Source organism: Falco cherrug, chromosome 8 (genome assembly GCF_023634085.1).
Source record: "Falco cherrug isolate bFalChe1 chromosome 8, bFalChe1.pri, whole genome shotgun sequence".
Taxonomy (NCBI): Eukaryota; Metazoa; Chordata; class Aves; order Falconiformes; family Falconidae; genus Falco; species Falco cherrug.
In genome coordinates, this window is record NC_073704.1 from 30,359,616 (window position 1) to 30,372,061 (window position 12,446).

A 12,446-nucleotide genomic window follows, 5' to 3' on the forward strand; every position below is an offset into this window, starting at 1 on the left:
GCCTACACCAGACCGAGAACAAACAGGGTACCCCAAGAAAGGCTGCATGCCAAGACCCATGCATTTGATAAAGCCACAGACCATTAATCACAGACCTATCCAGAGCTACAAGTCCACTTCAACTTTTTAAATGATCACCAGAGATTCCTTGCAAGGAAATAGAAAAAGTTACCTCAAATTCATAAAACCCCATAAATATAAGATGTATTAAAACTTACTGAACCTTCTGTGTACATCCAAAGGGAACTGCAGCCTCTACCTCCACACATGAACATTAATTAACTTAAAATAAATTACAGTCATTTTGATTCTCAGTGAAGGTCATTCCAGTTCCAAAGGAATGCTTATATTGCAGTTTTACACGGATTAAGTAATCCACTTTAAAAACTGGCCTTAGGTTGAAAGGTGACGAAGTGTTTGGCCAGATGACATAGTATTTATGGAGGCCAGGAAGCCACCTCAGCGCCCGTTCACTTGGCTTCTCCACGCTAACCCTTCATTCAAGATTTGAGATCTGCTTCATGTCTATTCCTCTCCACCAGCCCAAGGTACACACCCACCCTCCAATGGTTCAGGATCTTTTCCTTTGCAAATTTCACTTGGCAAAAACTCAAGCAGGTGCTTTGACCCATCCCTATTCAGGAAAGCACCTGGGAACATCTGGTGACAAACACAGGCTCCCAGTTAAACACTAACGAGTGAAATTCAATACGGGTTGAGCCTCCTGAGGGTAAGAAAATAAACTGATAACAGTATAGACATATTCTAGGGGAGGCAAAATAATAGAAAGAAAAGCCTGTATTGTCCTCAGCCTAACGGCCTTAAAGAGCTTTCCCTATCCGAAGTGGTAATGACTTATTCGCAGTTGGACCCATAAGAACAATCACAGATCATCTAAAACCCTAAAAACTGACATTTCCGATATGCACCCATGCACGCAATGCCACACTCCCATCACAGCACAACACTGAGAGAGCAGGTAGACACCAGCATCCATCAAGTTCAGAAAGGTGGCCAAGGACATCTCTCCCCTTAATTTTGATGTTCAAGACGTCTTGGAATAGGTGAAAGGGCTAGGAAAAAAAAAGTACCATCTAAAGGGAAGGGGTAACAGAACAACAGGTACTTGGATTGTTGTTCAGGCAAAAGCGAACAGGAAAAAAGTGAACATACAAACTGTAACATCAAGAAGTGTAAGGTCACACAGCTAAGGAGAAGAACATAAGCCAAACTTCAGATGTGGGGTCTCTGATAGAGTGCCCTAAGGCAGCCATGGAGACCGTGCTACCTCCCTGCTGACACTGGTCTTGTTCTGACATATGTAATTCAAAAATAATTTGAAAAAAGCTCAGGGAAGAATCATGAAAATTATTAAAGGATTGGAAAATATGTTTTTAATTCAATTAAATGAAAATTCACTGCAGAAGACTGTTTAACCTGGCCAGATTCTTAACAAGTTGCTTGATTATATTCTGTGTTAATGCAGCAACTCAAGATTTGTTAATGCAGTTTTTAACTGTGATTAATTAATATTGTTTTTCACCTAATAGAAAAATATACAACAAGGTTAAAAACAAATTAAATTCTGAATTGCCTTTTTTCCTCCGTTCCCCTCCCCCCCTCCATTTTTTTGCAATCACAGGGCTGACTCTCTGTGAGGTTAAGAGGTGTGTCACCCAGAAAATTCTACCACAGGCAGTTCTAAAAAAGCAAGATTGAAATTTTTTTTCCCTGGAAGATAGTCTAGTTCAAACAGGAATTATTTCAAAAACATTATCTGGCGAGACTTGCACAGAAGGTCACAGCCGATCAAAATTGACTTTAAAACATATAATCTCTGAAGTCTCTAGGAAGGGGTTTAAGTGATGCAGAAAGATTGGCACAAAAACTTCTGAGCAAAATCTGTCCCAATTGCATTTATTTCAAAAGCTCCTATATAGATATTAAGCAAATGATCATTTACCTCATATTACCAGCTAAGAGAAAAATCGCTCAAAACAAAAGACACGCGATTACTTCAAAACCACACTCATCTGATAATAAAATTCTCCATCAGCTGCATTTCAGGCTATGTAGATGCAGTCTCTAGTTAACTTTCCCTTGTATCTGCATTTTTAAAGCCTCACCCCTGTGAAAGGAGAAAAGGGTGTGGTTTTCCATTTCATATAATAAATAAAAATTCAGAAAAAACATGTATTAAAAGGATCACACTTTTGTAGCATTGTAGGAATTAAATAAACTCATTTTCATTTAAAACAAGCTTTTCTGAGCATTAGCAAAAAACCACAACACTCCAAAACCAACTATTCAACCCACAGTTTTGAACTACATGGAATTTGGATTACAATCACATCTTTGTGTTCATTAAGTCTACAAACTAAGCACTACATATTTATCAAATCAGAATATCCCTTCAACAGCCCAAGAGCATTTTCTCATCTGAACAGCAAGAATGACAGCGCCACATTCAGAACTGCACATCAAGTCTTCCAGCAGCACGTGTGCAGGACAGAAAGAGAAACAAAGAACAGAAAGAAACCTGAACATGGGAGGACAGAAAAGAAAAACAAGCTACTAAACACTATCATTAAAAAGCCTTTTTTTTTTTCCCCTCCTATTTGTTGAGTCCTGTTCACATTAATCATCTGAACTAGGATCATATTTTTTTGCAGCCTATCTGCAAATCACAAGGTGGTAAATTCAGGATGGGTGTAACTCTCATGACTCCAGCAGAGGTGCACTGAAGCGGAATCGGTACTAGGTTCTAATATTAAATAACTGCTGATGTTCTCCCATCCCAAGACATACACACATCCCCCAGTGCTCAGTTATAAGGGCCATACAGTACTCTCCATCAAAGACATGCCCTTATAAAAGAGGCCTTTGTCTGCTCACCACTCTGCTGTCTCAAAGAAACAGAGAACACTATTTGCTTTACATTTTTCAATCCCTTTACATTATTTAAGAAGAGAAAAAAAATTGCTTACAAGTACATATCCTTCTGCAAATAAGCTTCCTTAACATTCCTTCATATATTCCATAGCGTGCCCAGATGTAAGAGTGCTTCACAGAGCGCCGCGGCTTTCAGTCCAGCACATAATCAATCATTGCCCCTCGTATTCATTAAGCATGCTGTCTTCACACGTGGCTTTAAACAGCTATGGCTTCAGACCTCTCTCTGGCTGCAGCTCTGTGAGATTCCCATCAACACCCATTTCAGCCCAGGAAACTTCAGTTCACTTCTAGGGAGGCAATTCCCTGCTAGCAAGGGGAACCCGGGACAAATAATCTGGGATGAAGACGAGCTGAGTCTGCCTGGCTGGGCTGGCTTGCACTAGGAACCAGCCTGACTTTATCCCCTGGGAAGCGCTAACAGGAGCATCTCAACAGCTGTCATCATTTGTCCACGACGAATAAATTTAGTCATTATTCATTTTAAAATGTAACCCCTTCAGCTCTGGGCAAGGTGTAAATGGGGAGAAGAGACTGTACTAGCTGTTCAGGAACCACAGTAAACAAGGGCCAGCGTTTCCCCTGACTGAACCACCTGCCTGGGACCGTTCAAAGCAAAATAAATGAAGCCTCAAATTTCCTTTCCAATGAAAGGAGATTCTTTCTGGCTTTTAAAAAAACTTTAAGGTATCAGATTCAAATCTTTTAAGTTATTTGACTGTAAGCTTTAGGAAAGATAGCTACTCTGTAGCAATTACAGATTGGGGGGAAAAAAGCTTACAATCACGCCTGTTCCTAAAGAGATGCCCAGCCACCATCTGACTCTGCAAGGTGCTGGACTTGCTCTGGCCCCGCTCTGCCCGTTTATCCATGTCCCATCTCCAAGCATCAGTGCAGCTGAAACATGCAAGAAGGGTATCACTTGCAAGTGTGATCTGCATCTCTCCCACAAAAATCTCCCTTCCAGGTGCAGATGAAGGTGGATGGCACCAGAGAAACCTGTCCTCCCACCCACCACATGGCCTCCTGCAGCAGCAGCAGACACACACACAAAAAAAAGAAGCTGACACACATTTCAGCACATCGAAACCCCGTGCTCAACCCCTACTAGACCGGCAAAGCCCAACTCCCTGAGGATCTGAGAGCCCCCTGTAAAAGCCAAGCACACATACTGTGTGCTGGTGGGCAAACCCACCAAAGCCACAGAAAACAGGCTATGTTCCTCCTCACTCCTTTTTGGCCAGACTTAACCCCACGTGCATTGGTCATTGGTTTTGTGACAGACGCTTGGACACCTCGACTCATGCCCTGCCCCAAGGCCAGCGGCCGGTACCCCCAACTCCAGCCGTGACTCCCGTAGCTCACAAGGCACGGTCCCCTCCTCTCTGCGGGTGTCCCACCAGCCTCCACGCAAGCCAGCTTCAGCCAAGCTTAAATGCTTCCTCCCACTAGCACACACCAAGCCCACACATGGCTTCACTGCAAGCCTGCCTCCCACCTCCAACACAGGCATTGTAGAGGTTTCTCCAGCAAAATGAGTTTACAAACCCACTAAAGGGACATATGTATGCTCCTCAGAAGGATTAAATGTTTAAAAACAAAGGAGTCACAGCCACAAGCAGAAGCATGCAGGCACATTAGGGCTGCTCGCTTGGCCATCTCCCACAGCTTCCCAGCTGCTCTCTCCTGGGCCCAGCCTCCCTCCCACCCTCCACACCAGGCACAGTGTTCTGAGCCTTGAGAACGCCCCTGTGTGGGCTCAGTGACCCCGGTCAGCCTCCCTGGGGCCACCTGCCACCCCTCTTCCCTCGGCACCAGTTCTCCCAGGCTGACCCAGCCACCAGCTCCAGTGCCAGCCCACCCCTGCTGCCTCCTGGCACTACTCAGTGAATCACCTCATCGTCCTTCACAACTGGCTTTAAGGGGGATTCCCAAAAACCTGACCTGATCTCAGCAAGGGCTCACCGGGACTGAGCCAGCCACAGCAAAGATCGCGTGTGCAAGGATATGCACAACACCAGTATCTTGGCTTCTTTCTCTGATCTCCCATACATTGCCCTATTTAAACCAGAATATGTATAATTGTGGGTGGGAGTTAATCTTCTGAATAAGGTTTCTAGTCTAAATCTAGACAATATATTTATGACCATAATAAATACAATCAGTGATACAACTGCCACAGGCAAGGTGGTACTTAAAGACCCAAGCCAACAATGTCATGGCGGGTAAGTGGACAAATGCTTTTTATTTCAATAATCCTTCCAAAACCCACATGCTCTTCTTTAATCCAAAAGGTTTCAGTTTTCCTTCATTAGCTAGGGAAGGGAGCACTCATCATCTTGGCTGCTACCTCATTCTGTCTAACAACGAGCTAATGAGACTACTCACAACTTAACAGGTCTTCAACTGCTACCACAAAGGGAAAGAAGATTCCCGAAAGAAGTAACACTTGGAATTTTCTGCTGCAAATACATTGTATTTACACAGGCAGTTGTTCTGGTACACGTCCTGCTCAGTCCCAAGCACACTGCTATGGCAGTTTCAGAGTACTGATGTCTGCCATCCCTCTGTAAGCAGAAAAACAATCTGGCAGCAGTAGCAATAATAAACAAAGCACATTTCTGTCAGTGAAGAATCCAACAATTATTAAATCCATTTCAGTTATCATAAAGTTAACTGAGGAATTGATGTATACATCCTGACCCAACCACATCCAACACCAAACTAGGCAGACACAACCCACACATGAAAAGTAAATTCCAGCTTCTGAGAAAATAAGCAATAGCCCTGGCCACGTTCAAAATCTGCTCTCAAGGACTGGCCTGGTAAGTCAGACAAAATCTTCCTGCAAAAGACTAATCTGAAATTACAGAACTCATGACTGATCCAAGTTATTTTTCTGAGGGATATTATAATTTTCAATCCTGAAATCAGATGGCTCCAGTTTAAGTTCTTTCCATGATGGCTGTGGTGAAGCTTGAGAACAAGAGCCTTAAAGACTTAAAAACAAGGGACAAATAAAAACGATTCAATATTTGTGAGCCTGTTTGCTTCAAAACATGATTTTTAAAACCATAAGGTTGACAATATTAATGTCATCATGTTAAGAAGCCACAGCAAGCACTCCAGTAGCACATGAGCTAGGAACACAGCAGACAAAGTGCTTTTCAGAAGCTTCTGTTCATGAAACTAACACCTGCAAATGGGAATTTTTAGAATTTAGTGAAACTGTCATTCATGCAGTTTTCAGCAATATGAAATTTTCCATTAGCTTTAAGTAGACTTAGAAAAGAGCCAGTACAAAGGTTACACATTCCTACAAGCTTTGTAAAATTAAGCAGCAACAGGAGACAACAAAACAGCTGTGACACTGAGTGAAGGAGCAAGAGCTCAAACAGCCAAAAGAATTCAAACAAGCACCAAAAGCCAAGATAAAGCCATAAAAATAGCTAGGATTTTAGTTTCACTAACTACTTTAATACAGTTCATACAGACACCTTAACAAGAATCAAACACCCATGTGCTGCTGTACAGACACAGCCCTTGCCCCATAATGACAAAAAAAACAAACCAGCACACAGACACAGGCACACAAAGGAAAAAAAAAAAGTGAGGAGAAAGATAAGCATCTGTTTTCCTCAAAGTCATCCATGGAAATACAATATTCCCAAAGTGCCCTTTGCAGCAAGCCACACAGCTTTCCCCCAGACCTCAAGAGCACCAGGAAATCCACAACATACACCTTGGAAAAACACACCCACCAACACGTGTACATAAAATTTCAATTTAAAGAGCAAAACCAGCTTTTTCCCTAGCCTACCCTTACCCCTCCTGTCCCCCCGAGGTCCATCGTGCGGCCCTGCAGGGTGCCTGCCCCTGCTCCCAGCCAGGCTGGCTGTACCGAGACACGGCGCTCTCAGAACGCAGCCTTCCACAAACACACCAACTATTTCAAAGTCTATGAAACTCCACAACAGGGCGTTACCTCTGTTTCACTGCTGCAGCTCTCCCTGCTGACTGCACTTGGGGGTGCAGTACCTTTTTTGTTCTGGACTTCTTGAAAATACCTGTTAAATTGCACGGGTTAGAAACAGGCCAGCAGCAGCCCCAAGCACAGGCGTTACTCCCTCCATACAGTGCTCTCCTTAGCGTAATCTTCACAGAGAAAAATACAAAGTACATCGTATACCCTGAGCCCTAGAGATACCACCAAGCAACGAGAAAGGCTATTTATACAGGATGGACCAGAGGGATCTTCAAGAGTCAGCAAGTATCTTTTTCCAGAACTACAGGAATCAGTGGCCTTATTGCAATACTGGTATAACAGCAGGAAAAGCATTCCTTTGTTCCTGAACAGCAGATAAAGCACACTGTTTTCCATTGTAGTATTAATCCTGCGTGCTGCACAGTGCCGCCAGTGTTAATGTTTCTCCTCAGCCTTACTGAAATTCTAATATTTAGGCAAATAATAGTAGAAAAGAAAGTGATTTCTTCTGCCTTCGTTCACAGGACAGCAACATTCAATTCTGCAGAAGCACAGGAGCCCCTTCAGGCACCACCTTCATATGCAGATGTGGCAGGGATGCTTCAGACTGAAGTGCAAGCACTGAACCTTTCCCCTCCTGGCCCTCACCTCCACAGCTCTCTGCACTTGACGGAAAACTCAGGGCAACAGCCTGGACTCCACATGCTTGCAGTAAGCCTCTGCTCTGTCAGAAATTCAGGCAGCAGGCAAAATGGGCAGAGGCATCATCCAGCTGTGGTCACCCACGCTATACCCACTACCCCAGGCAAAAGCTTCCTTTGCCAGAGCCTATGGTCAGCCTTGCACAGTACTTGCTCTAAAAATGATATAAACGTGATTAAAAGGCACAGCCATTCAACAGCAGTGACAAGTATTTGTTATTATTTTAACGTGTGATTAAACTGAAACAGAGCTGTTGAGGGACATTCTCAAGGGCATAAAAACTTCAGAGCATTGCCAGAATTTGGATTAAGCTCCATTCCTAAACATATGTTTTTTCTAAATCGCTTCCCCCCACCTCCTACTAAAGGTCTGAGCAGTGTTTCAAATATTTCTTGTTTTCTCAGTATTATCTTCAAAACTGGTTTATGTATATTAAAAAACAGACATTTGCAAATGACATAGAAAAACCAGATATCACATCACATGGCATTAGAAAAAAATATTTCAATTTAGTTGTTCTTGACAGGTTGCTTGAAGCTTAGCTACACTTGAAATTGAGTTCTCTATATTTCACAGGGTCGGTACCCAGCAATGCTACTTGAAAACAGCCACTGAAGATGCTGCTAAAGTGAGCTCCCAGGGAGACAGCTGCTGGCAACAGCTTGGGGTTTATTTGCCAAAACCCGTATGAAAAAGGTACCTGGGGCATGAATAGGGGAAGTTTTGTCTTACCTGAAGTGCCTATACCCTGTATAAATCAAGTGAATTAAGGGGCACATCAGGAATCCAAAGCCTTTAAATGGGCAGATGCTGTCCACCTGCGAAGGGCAGGAGCATGGTGCACAGAGCCATCAGGTGCCACCAGCCCTGCAGCCCAAGGTCAGGTTCCCAGCTATTAGCACCATCTGTTGCCATGACATCACGGGAAGAGGCATCTCTCCAGCCTGGTCCCCACCTGGCACCACCTGAACAGCTCCCTCTGCCCACCCAGGTAACCACGGCACATGTCGCTCCCCGAGATGCTGACTGCCCTAGCACACATTGCTGTCAAAGGGAAACTGCATTTGATATTGCTGTCACTTACTGCTTCCTGAAGGGCTGCTCATTTTATATACGTGCAGCACACCGAGGTGTAAAGCACTGACAGCCGGCACACAGAGCTGTATGAGGAAGGAAAGTGCATCCTGACATTTTTAGGACAAAGCAATGCCACAAAAACGCAGGCGACGCCAAGCTGGGGGGGTGTTGATGTGCAGAGGGCAGGAGGCTCTGCAGAGGATCGGGACAGGCTGGACCGATGGGCCCAGGTCAGTTGTATGAGGTTCAACAGGGCTCAGTGCCGGGTCCTGCCCATGGGTCACAGCAACCCCCCGCAGCGCTACGGGCTGGGGGCAGGGGGCTGGGAAGTGCCTGGAGGAAAAGGGCCTGGGGGTGCTGGTCGACAGCCGGCTGGATGTGAGCCAGCAGTGTGCCCAGGTGGCCAAGGTGGCCAACAGCATCCTGGCTTGTATCTGAAACAGTGTGGCCAGCAGGACCAGGGCAGTGACTGTCCCCCTGTACTGGGCACTGCTGAGGCCCCACCTCGAATCCTGGGTTCAGTTTTGGGCCCCTGGCTACAGCAGGGACATGGAGGTGCTGGAGCGTGTCCAGAGATGGGCAACAGAGCTGGGGAAGGGTCTGGAGCACAAGTCTTGTGAGGAGCAGCTGAGGGAACTGGGGCGGTTTAGCCTGGAGAAGAGGAGGCTCAGGGGGGACCTTATTGCTCTCTACAGCTGCCTGAAAGGGGGTTGTAGGCAGGTGGGGGTCGGTCTCTTCTCCCAAGCAACAGGACAAGAGGAAACAGCCTTAAGTTGTGCCGGGAGAGGTTCAGATTGGAGATCAGGAAAAATTTCTTCACCAAAAGGGAGGTCAAGCATTGGAACAGGCTGCCCAGGGAGGTGGTGGCATCGCCGTCCCTGGAAGTGTTCAAAAAGAGCAGAGACGCAGTGCTTAGGGACATGGTTTAGCAATGGACTTGGCAATCCTGAGTTAATGGTTGGGCTTGATCTTAAAGGTCTTTTACCACCTAAATGATTCTACAAAAAAAGGCTAAAAGCACCTTACTGCCTCAAGTTACGCAGAGCGTGTGGAGGGGAAGCAGAAATGCTGCTGGAGCTCCCACCTCCACAGAACATTCTCCCCAGTGCGAGGCCTGCTACCTCACACTAGTCTTGCAGCAGAAAGGTTTCTAGAAATACCTCAAGGAGATAAAAATGTCAAACTGTGGCCTTGTTTCCTTCCCGGACAGGTCTCTGAGGGTAGCTGGGTTGGTGAAGTTAAGCCAATATGATGGGCTGGAGAGACCTTAGGAAGCTGTAGCACCCGCCCTGTCTGAGACCTTTGTTTCTGTGTATTTACAATCAGTAACAGGGGCAACATGTTGCCCAGCACTTTGCATTTGCTAAGGGATAACCCTCCTCTGACATGGTGGGGCACCCTAAACTTTCCAAGCAGCTCCCTCCGAGCCAAGAAACACAACGTGTACAGTTATTCCTGAACAATGAAAGAAAAAACAAGGCTGTCAGCCTGCATCTATACAACCACAGAAAACAGGAGCCAGGGCTTCTGTCCCAAGGTGTTCATCTGTCTGGGTACAGGCCAATGCAAGAACATAGGTACTACATATGCAAGAACTGTATGGTGTTATGCACATTACACATCGACTCCCACGCAGAATGCCTGGCCTGATGCATAATTAATATGCTTTAATTAGATAACCATTTAAAATACTGTAAAATGCTCAGTGGGGCAATAACCATGACGTAAGAATGTCTAAAACTGCAGGTGGCCGAGACAAAAGAACAATCATGAACAGAAAACTAGGGAGCAAGGTGCAGCACCTTCACAGCCTAAGTGCATCTTGAGAAAGATTATCAACTACCACAACATGTATGACCAGCATAATGACCACAAATTTTGACCATAAAGAAATACTTCATCGATACATAAAGATACATATTACTACCGATTGTGAAGGCATATATACAAGCAAAAACGTACAGACAAGTTTTGTTTATTTAAAATTAATTCAGAGTTGGATTTTATGAACAAGGCTATGTTCTCTATCCACAAAGGGTTACCAAACAGTGGTTTGAGATACTTCTGACAGAAAATGTGTCTGGCAATGGCTTTGGGAGCTCCTGGGACAATTGCTACTAGGTTAAGGAGTTGGGTGCATGTTCTTCAGAGCACCTGCTGTAGCTGTTAGCGAGGGAAACTGATAGGGAACCCGATTTGATGCTGACACTTGCTCTGGAGTATTTAGTCGTACTGACTGGCTGCATCAGCATTCTCCTGGTGCACTAGAATGCAGAAGTTTCTGCCTACTCCTAAATAAAACAAGCACTCTGAGGGGGATTCTTGCCCCACCACCATCTCAATGCAACTCTCTGAGAGCAAGCAGAGCCTAGCTTTGACTAGCAGCATGCACACAGGATTTACAAACCATACTTCAGCACCATTACACCTGTGCCAAAGTTTGCAGCCCATGCCACCTCTCGTAATGTCTACGTAAACATATCCAACAGCTAGAGCTTAGATCAGCAACCCATTAAGAGCCAGCAAGAAATATCTATTCCCTACCGACACCACACTTTTGGTAGATACTGGCAGAGAAAAGAAATGGTTTGCCAAAGTCAAGCCCACTATGCTTATTCTCTTTTGTGACACTAGGGATAAAAACCCAATAACTGAATAACTACCATTTTGCATTTCCCAGCATCAATGCAGAAAAAGCAGTGAAACGATACGCAAGATCAGCGACTTCAATGGGAAAACTTCAAAAATGTTTTGGGGTTTTTTGAAGCAAAAGCAGAAACTAGTAGATAACAGATTATGAAGACATTTTGGACTCTACAATGACTGGTTTGAAAAAAACACCCAACCTCAAAGCACTAAAACATGTTTTATTTTAGTAAAAAAAAAATGCTTATTCAGTAACTTTTAGAATGGATTTTCAGTAATGATTACTTCTAATAATACTCTGCACAGTTCTGTCTATGAGCTAGATAGGATTAGTTCCATTTTTTTGACACAGTGGAAACAGAGGCAAAATACACAAGGAGGCTGACTCCAAGTCATGCAGAAAAGTCAGAATCACAGCAAATGCCCGAAGACGTATCAGCTAATCAACCACCACACTAGGCTAAATTCTGCTTCCAGCTCTATACACCGAGGATGGAGGTGAAAGCAAGAATGTGCAGAGTTTGACCTGATTATTTTTTAGATGTTAGTATCTCAGATTTCCTTCTATGCAATGTCAAATAAACATGAAGAGGTTTTAGTACACTTGGTAGCCTATTTGACAGACACTACAGTACAATATATGGTTTCCATGTGGTTGGATAATAGAATCTAAAAGAACCAAATTCATATTTAATATGGCTTCAAATATAAGCACAGTCTGAATTCCTGATCTACAAATGGAAAGCTCTAATTCCTGAGACACATCAGTTTCTTGGGCCTTCCTTTACCCACCCTTCAAAGCTGCATTTTAAGCAAACTATTGCCTAAAGGAAAAAAAGTCAGAGCAAAGTCTCCAAAGCCAAAAATGTGTCATAGCTTATAAAATATTAACAGTCAGCATGGGTTCTGTTTTCCCAAAGCTTGTTTCCCCCATCCCCCAACTCCTTTAAAACAAAAGATAGATCTAAGCTCCTTCATCCACATTCCTTCCCCATAAACAAACATCATTAGGTACAGCAAATAAAGCAGTCATATTCAGGGCAGAAAAAAAAAGAAAATACAAAGGGAGAGTCAAGACATTGCT

At 44.2% G+C, this 12,446-nt stretch overlaps 1 protein-coding gene across 1 annotated transcript in view; it reads right to left on the minus strand.

The window, feature by feature from the left end:
* Positions 1-12,446, minus strand: part of CLASP1 (cytoplasmic linker associated protein 1) — a 181,222-nt gene that overhangs the window by 93,338 nt on the left and 75,438 nt on the right. The gene's annotated exons all lie outside the window — the stretch shown is intronic.